Genomic DNA, 12,783 nt, shown 5'->3' with positions numbered 1-12,783 from the left:
GGAAGTCCCTCCTGAGGTTTACCCTTCAGCCTAAGATTAGACAGGCCCGTAAAACAAAACAAGACCAAAGGGGCACACCAGCCCAGGGGCAAGGACTAGAAGGCAGGAGGGGACAGGAAAGCTCATATTAGGGAACCCAAGGTTGAGAAGGGGAGAGTGTTGACATGCCGTTGGGGTGGTAACCAATGTCACAAAACAATATGTGTACTAATTGTTTAATGAGAAGCTAGTTCTGTAAAGCTTCATCAAAAGTACAATAAGAAAAAATGAAAAAGCAAACTCTTGTAAAAAAAAAATTTTTTTTTCAAATAGGTAGGTAGTATTATGGGGTAGGGTGAGGGAAGGTAACCTTTTGATCCTATTGGCTTTCCTCATAAGATTTTAAGTTATGAAGGTGCTTTTAGGGTAATGAATAAAGTACTCAAGATAAATTGTTTATATATGCTACTTTACTTTTATTGCCCCCCTAAATGACTTAAATGATTTCTAATTCTACATTAGGAAGCTTTTTATAAAAAGCTGCCTGCAGTTTTAGACAGATTGTTGTAATTCTTTCCTTTGAGGAATATATACTTTTGTCCTAGTTATCTAGTGCTGCTATAACAGAAATACCACGAGTAGATAGCTTTAACGAAGAGAAATTTATTTTCTCACAATCTAGTAAGCTAGAAGTCCAAATTTAGGGTGTCAGCTCCAGGGGAAGGCTTTCTCTCTTTGTTGACTCTGGAGGAAAGTCCTTCTTATCAATCTTACCCTGGACTAGGAGCTCTCCACACAGGAACCCTGCGTCCAAAGGATGTGCTCTGCTCCCAGCGCTGCTTTCTTGCTTGTAGGAGGCCCCCTACTCTCAGTTTGCTTCACTTTCCTTTCATCTCTTGTAAGATAAAAGGCGGTGCAGTCCATACCCCAGGGAAACTCTGTTTGCATTGGATCAGGGATGTGACCTGCACAAGGCTGTTACATTCCACCCTAATCCTCTTTAATCACAGGCAAAGATTATGATTTATAATACATAGGAAAATCACAAAATGGAGGAAAAGCACACAATACTGGGAATCATGGTCTAACCAAGTTGGCATATTTTGGGGGGTCACAATTCAATCCATGATAACTTTTTTTTTAATATGTACATATTATAGCTAGACTCTAAATTCTATTAAAAAGGCATAGATCCCTGGGTTTGGCACAACAGTTTGTGCTCAACAACTAAAGGTTGGCAGTTCAAACCCATCCAGCAGCACCACAAAAGAAGGCCTGGCAATCTGCTTCCATAAAGATTACAGCCAAGAAAACTGTATGGAGCAGGTCCACTGTGTAACACATGGGGTCACCATGAGTTGGAATAGACTCGAGGGCAATGAGAGAAAGCTTTATGAGAAAGGCACAGCGCATGCTGTTTTTTTCACCCTGGATCTCCAACTCTTTGCATAATTCTTAGCTCAAAGGAGCTGTGTAATAAAAATGTGTTCGCTCTTCTAATCCAAAATTCAAATGCAGAAAAATATTTGGTAGTTGTACTGCTGTTTCATTGAATGACTTACAAACTTCAATTCTAAATCAATGTTGGGGGATTGCCTAAGATAGCAGGTCGTTTGCAGAAGAATCACCAGTTAATAATGTAGAAAGAGTGACAGAATTAGAAAAATTGCCATTTTGCAGCCCCCATTGAAATAATTGGTTCACACAGGATCAAGGATACTGAAATCATTAGCTGAAAGGCTGAAGGAAAACAGAACATCCCATAATACCATAGTATTTGGTTCAGAATTGGAGAAGGTGTGCAGCAGGGTTGTATCTTTTCATCTTATTCGATCTACACGCTGAACAAATAATCCAAAAAGTCGGACTATATGAAGAACGTAGCATCAGGGTTGGAGGACTTATTAATAAACCTGCTTATTGAAGGAGATCAAAGACTATAGTCTTCAGTATGGATTACACCTGAATGTGAAGAAAACAAAAATCCTCACAACTGCACCAATAAACAACATGATAAATGAAGAAATTGAAGTTGTCGATGATCTCATTCTACTTGAATCATCAATCAACGTTCAGGGAAGCAGCAGTCAAGAAATCAAGTGACAGATTACATTGGGCAAATCTGCTGTGGTAGACCTCTTTAAAGTTTTAAAAAGCCAAGATGTCACTTTGATGACTAAGGTGCACCTAACCCGAGGCACGGTCTTTTCAATTGCCTCACACACATGCAAAAGCTGGACAGTGAAAACGAAAGAAGATGCGTTCAAACTGTGGTGCCGGCAAAGAGTGCAGGAAATACTGTGAACCGCCCGAAGAACAACCAAATCGGTCCTAGAAGAAATACAACTGAATGTTCCTTAGAATCGAGGATGGCGAGACTTTGGCTTGCTTACTTTGGACACATCATCAGGAAAGACCCATCACTAAAAAAGGACATCGTGGCTGGTGAAGTAGATGGTCAGGGAAAATGAGGGGATCCCTAATTTTACATAAGGTCGCTGTGAGTTGGAGTCAACTCTATGACAACTAACAACAAAAACTACAACTATAGTATTAGCCCACATGTTACTTATTTGGATAGGAAGAAAAAAAAAAAACCAGTTGCCACTGAGTCAATTCTGAGTCAATTGTGACTCAGTGGCAACCTCATGTAGAAGCAGTCTCCGGGTTACAAACATCTGATTTACACACAACCCACAGCTATGAACCAACCCCTCATAAAGCCTGTTTTATAAAAAATTTGAGGTACATACAATGGCTCGTAATAACGAACGGGCACTACTTTGCGACATGCATCAACATATTATTATTACAGTTATGTCAAAGATGTTTCAGTGTATCTGGAAGTGTTTCTTTAATGTTTTTTATGTATAGAAAGGTACACCATATACTATATACCAAGACAAACGTGGCTAACTGACATTAGATGTGAATCCTACCTGACTATTCCAACTTAACCTCCAAATTCAACTTAAAGACAGACCTAGGAACAGAACTCATTCCTAATCCAAGAACTGCCTGTTATTTCAGAATCTTTTGGGAGAAGATTGCCAGGCCATTTTTCTGAGGCACCTCTGGGTGGATTCATACTGCCAACCTTACAGTTAGTAAAAAAAAAAAAAAAAAACTAGCCAAGTGCTTAACCCAGGGACTCCTGTAAGGAGGAATATTATTAATAAGAGATTTGCCTTGTCACCATCTTACCCAAGTAATAAAATTTAGTGTCAGTAATACCCTGCTATCATGTGCCTCCAGATATAATGCAATATAAATTATGCAAAATCACTTATGAGATATTCATAAATGAGTTTGACCTGAATCTAATCAAGCTTTTTGCCTTAATTGTCAGTGTACAGAAAATACAGGGGATTAAGGAACAAGTAAGATGACACTATGCGGAGTCAAGATAATTGGCTTGGTCTCTTCAAAAACTAAGTCACAACAGGGACTGGAAGATAGGAGGCAACAGGACAGCTGGTAATAGAGAGCCCAGGGTTGAGAAGGGAGAGTACTGACATGTCATGGGTTTATTAACCAACGCCATACAACAATGTGTGTACTGTTTGATGAGAAACTAGTTTGTTCTGTAAACCTTCATCTAAAGTTCAAAAAAAAAGGAAAAAAAATAAAACTGCAAAAAAAAAAAAAAAGTAAGTCACAAAAGAAAAAAATAGCTACGTAAGACATTTGGGAGATAACTGGGTAATTTGGGTGTGTATTTGATATTACTAGGGATTTTTTGTTAATTATTTTAGGTAGAATATTAGGTTTGGGGGTCATAGAGGGGAATATCCCTATAAGGAGAGGCACGCCTAAAGCACTTACAGGTGAAGTGACGTGAGGTCTGCAGTTTACTTTTAAATGGTTTAGCAAAAACACATGCCTTTAGACATAAATACATAGAGCGGGAAGACAGAAAGATGTCGAAGTAAATATGACAAAATTTTAACTATTGTTGAAACAAGCATGCAGGTATGTAGGCTTTCATGGAACTATATATTTTTTAACTTTTCTTCATTTGATTTTTTATAATGCAATTTTTGTAAAAGGATACTTAATTCAGAAATGCAGGTGAGATTCTAAGCCTGTCCCCTTTTGCACCAGCATGGCAATTGGGAAGCTTTTCTTGGTATCATGACCCACAGGCTCCACTCCTGCAAATACCAGAATCTCTCCAGTAGCATGTGAAAAAAAATTTTGACTTGCATTTGGAAACACAGAAAGTCATGAATATGAACAGTTTTCTCTTCGTCAATTAAGATTGCAGGAACAGGACAACCAAAGAAGAAATGGCTTAGGCTATGAGACTAGTTTAAAAAAAAAAAAAAAGAATCCATGTAGAAAAACATGCATTCACTAAACTAGATTTTTTTTTCTCTCCTTTTCTCCTCAGCCCATTTCCAAATTAATGCTTTCTAAATAGCTATTTGAAATTAGGAGGGAAGTGAAGTCCAAAAATAAAACACTGAATACTGATGGCTCTTCTGTCTCACTGTTGTGTCCTCCTCTCATGAATAAACATATACCACTGTTCTAGATTTCTTAAATTTTGAGTTTTAGCTGCTTATAGCTTCATTAGTTACAACAACTTAAACTGTTTAAGATAAATTACATTTTTACATTGGTAATTTTTAATAATTTGTTTTCAACCTAAAGATACTTTAGGAGCTGACCAAGTTATCCCTAACTCACACTTCTTAAATTAATAAAGTAGCTTAATTTTTAAAGTACTCCCCAAATCAGTAATGGATATCTGCTTTATTCTCAAATTCTGTTTTCTATTCCTTCACCCCTACCTCAGGTAAGAACAAGAGAAATCCTTTGGTTTAAAATTTTCTGACTAGTTTACATCAGTAATAGAAGCAGCAAACAACCCAGACCATGTTTCAAGAACTGAATTTTAACCATGGCAATGGTTACTATATAATCACTGGTACTATCAAGTGAGTTGAAAAAATATGTGTAAGTTTAAACGGTCATGAGTATTTGCTGAATGACTGGTCAACTTACCCATGTTGACTTTTATCACCTGACTGCTAACACCCTGAAAATGTTCAGATGGGTTTCCTGAAGTCGCTAACAATTTTTCTTGGATTGCTGTTAGCCCCCTGAGAAGGGCATACCTTTAACTCATCATTCAGATTTTCTATGTTACGGTCCTTCAATAAATATCCTGATTGTCTATTTTCTCTAAACTTCATTGAGGCTCAATCAACATACTATCTGTGTAAACCTTAGTTAGCATTTCTATCCGGTTAAGCCGGCCATAAAACAAGGGAAACAGGGTAGAAGTTAGGAATGAACAGCTTATAAATCTAACGACAAAAGAAATTTTAATATAGGAGACATGGCTTGAATTCACAAGGGAAGAGAAAGTATAAAGGTTTCAGAGCCGACACTGGTCTTAACTTGCCTCTTTGTCCTTCTGGAAAAAAAATGCAGTGATGTAATCAGAGGCTCTTGTGCTGCCTTTGGGTTTTCAAGCTTTCAGAGTCACTATTTATGCTCATGACTAGAGCAATGAAAACAAGTCTTTTTTCCCCCAAACACAAGCAGCTTCAGTCCAAGCTGTTCCACACTTCCTCATCAGTGACCTCAACACTGACCTCGATTTATTCTAGGCAGAACTATGCCTGTTCAATCCTTGTAGCTCATTTTTATGTGAATTTCTGTTCACCAGTGGTGAACTGAGACTACCCAATCAAGAAAAACCTCATTCATGCAGATTTTAATTTCTAGTCTGGTGTCTTTTCACCATCGTAATACATCTTTTTCCTCATGGTAGCCTCTTTTCTTATGTGTAGTCTGTTGAAGCAGGAGTCTGTTCTCATTTGAAATCAGGAAGCCTCACCCCTTTTCCAAGCTACACGCTTCCATTCTCAGTCCCCTTTGCTTGATCACATTATCAAATTTCAGAAGAGAGAACTCACACTCTTTCTAAACCATGTCAAAGTTAAACTAGTGTTTCTGTCTAACAACTAGACTGCATTGCTTTGGGTTGAGCGTCAGCATGTGCCCTGAAAGGCTTCACTTGACTGGCCTGCACACACCTGCCTTTCATTGGTTCACCATAAAATGTTATGGTATCTGGCTATTTTTTTCACGTACTCATATATTCTGCTTCAAAGAGCTTGAGTGTCATCTGGTGGATTCCCTTCTGGGCTATAATCGTCTTGAAGACAGGAACTATTCTGGACATTTGTGTAGCCCTCCCTGTGCCTGGCACATAAAGGACATTTAGTATTGTCAGTAATGATGACGATTATTGCTGGAGCCTCTAGTCTTGATGAATAGAGGCCCCCTGGTGTCAGTCACTGGCGGCAAGGATCACACATTTAGTTGGCAGACACATTGACTACCAACTATTGTCAGAGCCCTGGAGGTAGGTAGGTACTACTCAGATATGAAGATGAATAAGACAGCCCTGCCCTCAAACACTTTAGTTTAAAGGGGAGGAAGGTCTACACAAATCATAAATATCAACGGTGTGGGTAAGGGAGGCAACCAGTATGGAGAACATACCATTAGTGGCTGAGTGTGAAAGCAGCTACCCTTTGGCTCCAAATTGGAACGTCTCGATTCTGTGCATACATGTGTGTTGGGTGGGAAAGGGTGCATTTTACCGTCCTATCCTAGCAGCTCAGTCAACCACACATAAATCAAATCTTACAAATTACACAATATTATTTCTTTGTAAGCTTTTAACCTCGGCACCTTTTTTTTCCCCCTATCGGGGGGTCCAACATAGAATGTTTGATCCCTTTTTACCTAGTGGCAATAGAGTACATTTGGCCAGTTAAAGAAGCAGAATTCCTCTGTAGCTTGTAGGTCGTCAGTGGAGAATTGTTGATGAGAAGGCTTAGCAGTTTACTATGTGACCTTCATTTCCAACTGGAGGTCAGCCTGAGTACTGCAGTTTTTTTAGAAGGAAAAAAAAAAAGTAACAACTAATTACCTAGCTGCTTAAGTGTGTGGGTAGTAACTATAGGCACTTAAGAGCCATGGTGCATGGGTGTTTCAAGGTCACCCAGGAGGGCCTTGGAATCTGTAAAAATGGCTTTCTGGAATTTGAAAACAATTGTGGCAGATAAGGCCTTTATGGCTGTATCAATTATTGCTTCCTGATGAAGAAATGGTCATACTGTGACAGGCTAGACACATACACACACACATGCAAAACATGTCTTCACTGGTTATCTTAAGAGCTTTGGCAAAAGGAATATGACTTTTGTTTAAAGTCTGGATGCTAATAAAAATTTGGAGATGATTCATAATCTCCCCATGAATGGCTTCACTTTTTCCCCGGACACCCCTATTCCTGTTCAAGCCTTCTGACTTAATCCCCTGCAGAAAAAAAAAAGGGGGGGGGCTTCACCATACTGTCAATTCCAACTCATAGTGGCCCTATAGGACAGAGTAGAACTGCCCCACAGAATTTCCAAAGCTGTAATCTTTACTGAAGCCATGGAGAGGCTGGTGGGTTTGAACTGCCCACTTTTTGGTTTGCAGACAAGCACTTAACCACTGTGCCACCAGAGCTCCTTGCTTTCTGACTTGCCTGTTGCTATTGAGTTGATTCCAACTCATAGTGACCCTGTAGGACAGAGTAAACCCAGAAGGTTTTTAAGGAGCAGCTGGTGGATTCAAACTGCCAACCTTTTGGTTAGCAGCCTAATGCTTAACCACTGCGGCATCAGGGCTCCTCTGATTTCTTCATGATGTCTCTACCCAGCCTACCACACAGGACAAAGGTCTTTGAACCCCCGAGTGACTTCTGCAGGCTCTGTTCCTGAGCATGGGATCAGAGTTCCTGCACTGCGGGCCTGCTGGGGTAGAATTCATTCCTCTGCAGTAACCTCAGGTAGACAAGGTTTAACGTGAGCATGCCTGCCCATCTTGGAAACTAGTCTCCTTATTGAGACAAACTGAAGAAGGAAAGCTTATAAAGAAAAGAAAACGTGTTCAAGTTTTTTATAATGGTGAACATGGAGGGGGAAATGCAGGTATGTAAGGAACTAGCATTTTCTCTGCTTTCCCTTATTTATACTCCTTTTACAACTATGGACCCCTAGTGGTACAGTGGTTAAGAGCTCATCTGCTAACCAAAAGGCTGGCAGTTCAAATCCACCAGCCACTCCTTAGAAACTATTGGGCTGTTCTACTCTGTCCTGTAGGGTAGCTATGAGTCGGAATCGACTTGAAGGCAATGGGTTTCAAAATTATAAATGTGTCCTTTTGACATCAAACTTTGAGCAAATCCTCAGTGAATAATTTTGGGATTCTCCTGGGAAGGGAAGTTGCTTTATTTTTTGTGAACCCATTTCCAGCATAAAATGAATTCCATTTTACAGTAGAAATTAATGTCCTGGGTTTAATTGTGTGCTTGCCCAGCAACCTCCACCACCACCCCTGCCCCAGAGACCTCCAGCAACACTGCCCATCAGTCACCCCACGGGAAGGACAACACAAACTTCAAACCTGAGATTTCAGAAATTCCTTTACCTGAGCCTCAACAAAGGGGTGGGGTGAGGAGGAAGCCTTCGGTTTCACTTAAAAAACCAGCTACATTTTAAGAAAAACTAATTCTAAATGTAAAGCTATTTGCTCTTTAGCCCAACCCTGAGAAATCCCCACCAATAGAACACATTCTGCAGATAAATTTTACTCTATTTTAATATCTAATATACAGTTTATTATTTAACACACAAAAGTCGATCATATGCACAAAAACACGAGATAAAAGGGATTCAGAACTGTGAGGGGAAATTTTTCCATCCATTTTAAAATATAAATGATTGAATGTTTAGAACCACCCCTCTGAGTCAGAATAAATACAGGACCTTCTTTTTTTCAGGGACAGCAAGTTAGAAGTGCAGATGAAAAGAGGAGTCCTAGGTTGAAGCCCACCAGACTCCTTCAGTCAAGCCCACAAAGGGATGGAAATGGGAGCTAATTGTGGTGCTGAGTGTTTTCACAGGTCTCTTCTTTGGGTCTAAGGCCAGTCAAGACTTGAAGGATAGCCTTTCCACCAAAAAGCTTGTCACCTTTTACTTTCTCCAAAAAAAATGGTCCAATCTAATTATTCCAATAAATCTAGCTTGAGAAATGTTAAAATACTGATTATTATAGGCTGGTTTTAGTATTTGCTATCATAGCCACGTATTTACTTTCTTATTAAAAATAGAAGCTAAGCACAAAGTGATTGTCCATAGCTGGCCCATTAAATTAAGTACATACCCAATACCCAAGGGGAGCAAAAGGGTTTTACAAATTGCTAAGTCACCAACATGTCCTTTCTACCACCTTACAGTCCCTACAAAGTCTTGCATGGGACATGCCCTTAGTATTTTCCCAGGAAAACACACACACGCACACGTGCACACACACACACACACCACCACCACCCCCAATATTGTTGATTCACTGGGTTTCTGTTTGGGGACTGCCTATTCTGTGTGTGTTATGGTTTCAATTACTGTTTGCTCTTCTAACTTCTTAGAAGGGTAAACAATTTGAAAACAGTTAAAACCAGTAGGAAAAGAAATTGGCATCTGACACCCTTTTGTATCAATTCCTCTTGCTGAGACATCGTTGGTTTTGGTGGTAGTGGTGGTTTTTTAAGGACTGGCATTGGCATGTCCTTGTGAAGATGATAAGTAATGGAAAGAAGTGATATTTTTTCGTGTTACATTTTAAAGTTATTATTCCCCCCTCAAGATTTAAATGTTATAAACAGCCAGACCCCATACTTGTAACTAATACCAACCAGTTTCCTTTTTTTTTTTTTTTTCCCTAGGCACTGAATCAATTGTAGGCTAAAAAGGTTTTCTAGGTGAAAACTCAGTGACACACAGTATTTCTCTTTTCTTCGTCTCCTCTCCCATCCTGACTCCAAAACACACACACACACTCATAAAAACTCATACACATACATTAAAAGGAAGAAAACGGGCCATCTGCTTCAAGGACGTATAGGCAGCCCGGGGCCAGGGTCACTGAGTATCTAATTACTTCATCGTATATGTTGGGTGAGAGTGTCTTTAATCTCTCCTACCCTCAAACCACCCTCAAACAATTGTAGGCACTGTTACTGACAAAGTACCTGCATTTACTTCTGGCAAGGTCTAAGCGCCGTTGATCTGCCATGGATATTAACATCACATGTGAAAGCATTTTCTATTAAAACTTTTAGAAATCACTACTTAGCATCCAGAAAAAAGTTTCTTCCTCTTCATGATCAGAGCTTAGTCATTACTTTCTATATGTAAAGGCAACTTACTACTTAAATTTCTTAGTCTAGAAAAATAAAATATCTCCTTGTCAGTTCAAAAGTTGTTTGGAAAATTAATATAATGTTTGCCTTTTGCCCACAAGGCATTTGATGTAAATTATATGGATAGCGATATAACGATTCTGCTAATTTTATTTTATACTTTCTACCTTTTAAAGGAAACAAGAACTAGCAATTTCTCCCAGAAATGGCTGTGAATAGAAGGATTGGTGAGTCTTCGCGTTTGTCTGCAAGTCTGTTTAAATGTACATATAGTTGGAGTGTGTTTCTTTTTGCAGTTTCCAATTTTAAGAGACAAAGACACAGTTTAAAGTCTAAATACTTAATAACTGATCTCACCATATACATATTTTAACAAAGAATAAAGATTACGTAAATCTCAGTCTGTATCATAGAAACAAAGAGACAAAGATTTAAAATCAGTGTGATGCTTCAATTCTATGCCAGAGGGCACTTATTTCAATGTGTCTATCATCGCTCGCTAAACGACCCATGAAGTCAGCTCATGGATTAGACTTATTCCTTAAGCAAATTTCAGACACACTAATAACCCTATTTTAAAAATGCAAGGTATTCTTTAGAATCGATCCTGAAATTTGATTCATTTTGAATTGAAGGCTTTGCTTAAAAACCCATCCAAACCACTGCCATCATGTCGATTCTGACTCATAGTGACCCTATAGGACAGAGTAAAATTGCCCCCATAGGGTTTCCAAGGCTGTAGTCTTTAAGGAAGCAGGTTGCCACATCTTTCTCCCACAGAGCTGCTGATGGATTCAACCTCTGGCCCTTTGACTAGCAGCGAAGAACTTAACCACTTTGCAACCAGGGCTCCTCAGGCTTCACTTAGTGGCCCCTGATGGCTGGTACAAATAGAGAATGCTTGCTGTAGGAGGAACTGAAAGCTTCTTAGGGCTGAGGGAGGTAGCAAAAAAAAAAAAAAAAAAAAAGGCATGAAGAAAGAAATTGAACTGGGTGAAGAAAATGAGGCAATCTAGGACAGTCTGGGAAGAGGGAAGAGCAAACTGCAAACAGAGAGGGAAAAAAAAAGTTCTCCTGTAGGGCTTGGTGCTGGCCTGCTGCCTGGACCACACTAAGTTACTCACACATTCTCTGAGAGGTTTGTCATGGTTGGTGAGAGCTGGACGCACTGCCCACTGCTCAAGAGCCCCCTGCTTGGGTGTCACAAATAGTTTCCTCCACTACTGACCTGAAAGTTGGCAGTTTGAACCCACCCAGCAGTTCTGGGAAAGAAAGCCCTGGCAACCTGCTTCTATAAAGATCACAGTCAAGAAAACTTCATGGAATATTTCTACTCTGACACACGTGGGCTTGCCAGGAGTCAGAATCCACTAGACTGCAATGGGTTTGGTGGTGTGTTTTTTGTTTGGTTGTTTTCTAGATTTGAAGTTTGAGATCTAATTCAACAAGGCATTAACCGTATTTTAGAGTTGTGCTCAGCTTCATTTAAGTACTTTTTAGCCCTCTAATGTGTACAAAGAGCCCTGGTGGTGTAGTGGTTAAGAGCTATAGCTGCTAACCAAAAGGTCGGTAGTTCGAATCCACCAGGTGCCCCTTGGAAACTGTATGGGGCAGTTCTACTCTGTCTTATAGGGTCGCTGTAAGTTAGAATCAACTCAATGGCAACATGTTAGCATGTACAAGGCAGAAAATAAGAGTCAAAATAAGCATGGCATGTTCAGGGGCATCATGCAGTGGTGCCTGGGTGAAACGTCAAGTTTCTGTTGGGCAAACGTGGGAGATGAAGGCAGGAGGCAGACAGATCGTCAGGCTAAAGAATCCCGCCTTATTCCAGTAGGCACTTACATGAAGCTATAGAAGGCCTCCAATAAGTAAGTAGTGTGATGAAGTCAGATTTATAAAACACTAATCTGACAGCAGAATTCCAGGATGGATTTAGGGAGAAAAGAGGAGAAGCAGAGGGAATGCTGAGCTGGTGGATACGGGGGTCCAGTTGAACTTCTCTGAGCTGGAGAATAGAGAGTGCCAGGTTTTAGGGTTGTTATAAGAATCAAGGGTAATAATACTTACAAGTGGGCAGCAGTAAATACATACCAGTTCCCCCTTCCTCTAACTGGGGCAAGTATGTTGGTGGTGACAGCGCATATAAAGTACAGATGTAAGCGATGTTGGTGTTAGGTGCTGGGGAGTCGGTTCTGACTCACAGCGACCCCATGTACAAGAAAACGAAACACCGCCCAGTCCTGCGCTATCCTCACAATCGTCGCGATGCTTCAGCCCATTGTTGCAGCCACTGTGTCAGTCCATCTCACCAAGGTTCTTCCTCTTTTTCACTGACCCTGTACTTTACCAAGCATGATGTCCTTCTCCAAGAACTGGTCCCTCCTGATAACATGTCCAAAGAACGTGAGACAAAGTGTCACCATTCTCCCTTTTAAGGAGCATTCTGGCTGTACTTCTTCTGAGACAGATGTGTTCATTCTTCTGGAATTCCACGGTATATTCAATATTCTTCGCCAATACTGTAATTC

The sequence above is a fragment of the Elephas maximus genome, chromosome 13 (assembly GCF_024166365.1).
Source record: "Elephas maximus indicus isolate mEleMax1 chromosome 13, mEleMax1 primary haplotype, whole genome shotgun sequence".
NCBI classification, from domain to species: Eukaryota; Metazoa; Chordata; class Mammalia; order Proboscidea; family Elephantidae; genus Elephas; species Elephas maximus.
The sequence above is the reverse complement of the archived record's forward strand: the minus strand, read 5'-3'. Positions refer to the sequence as shown.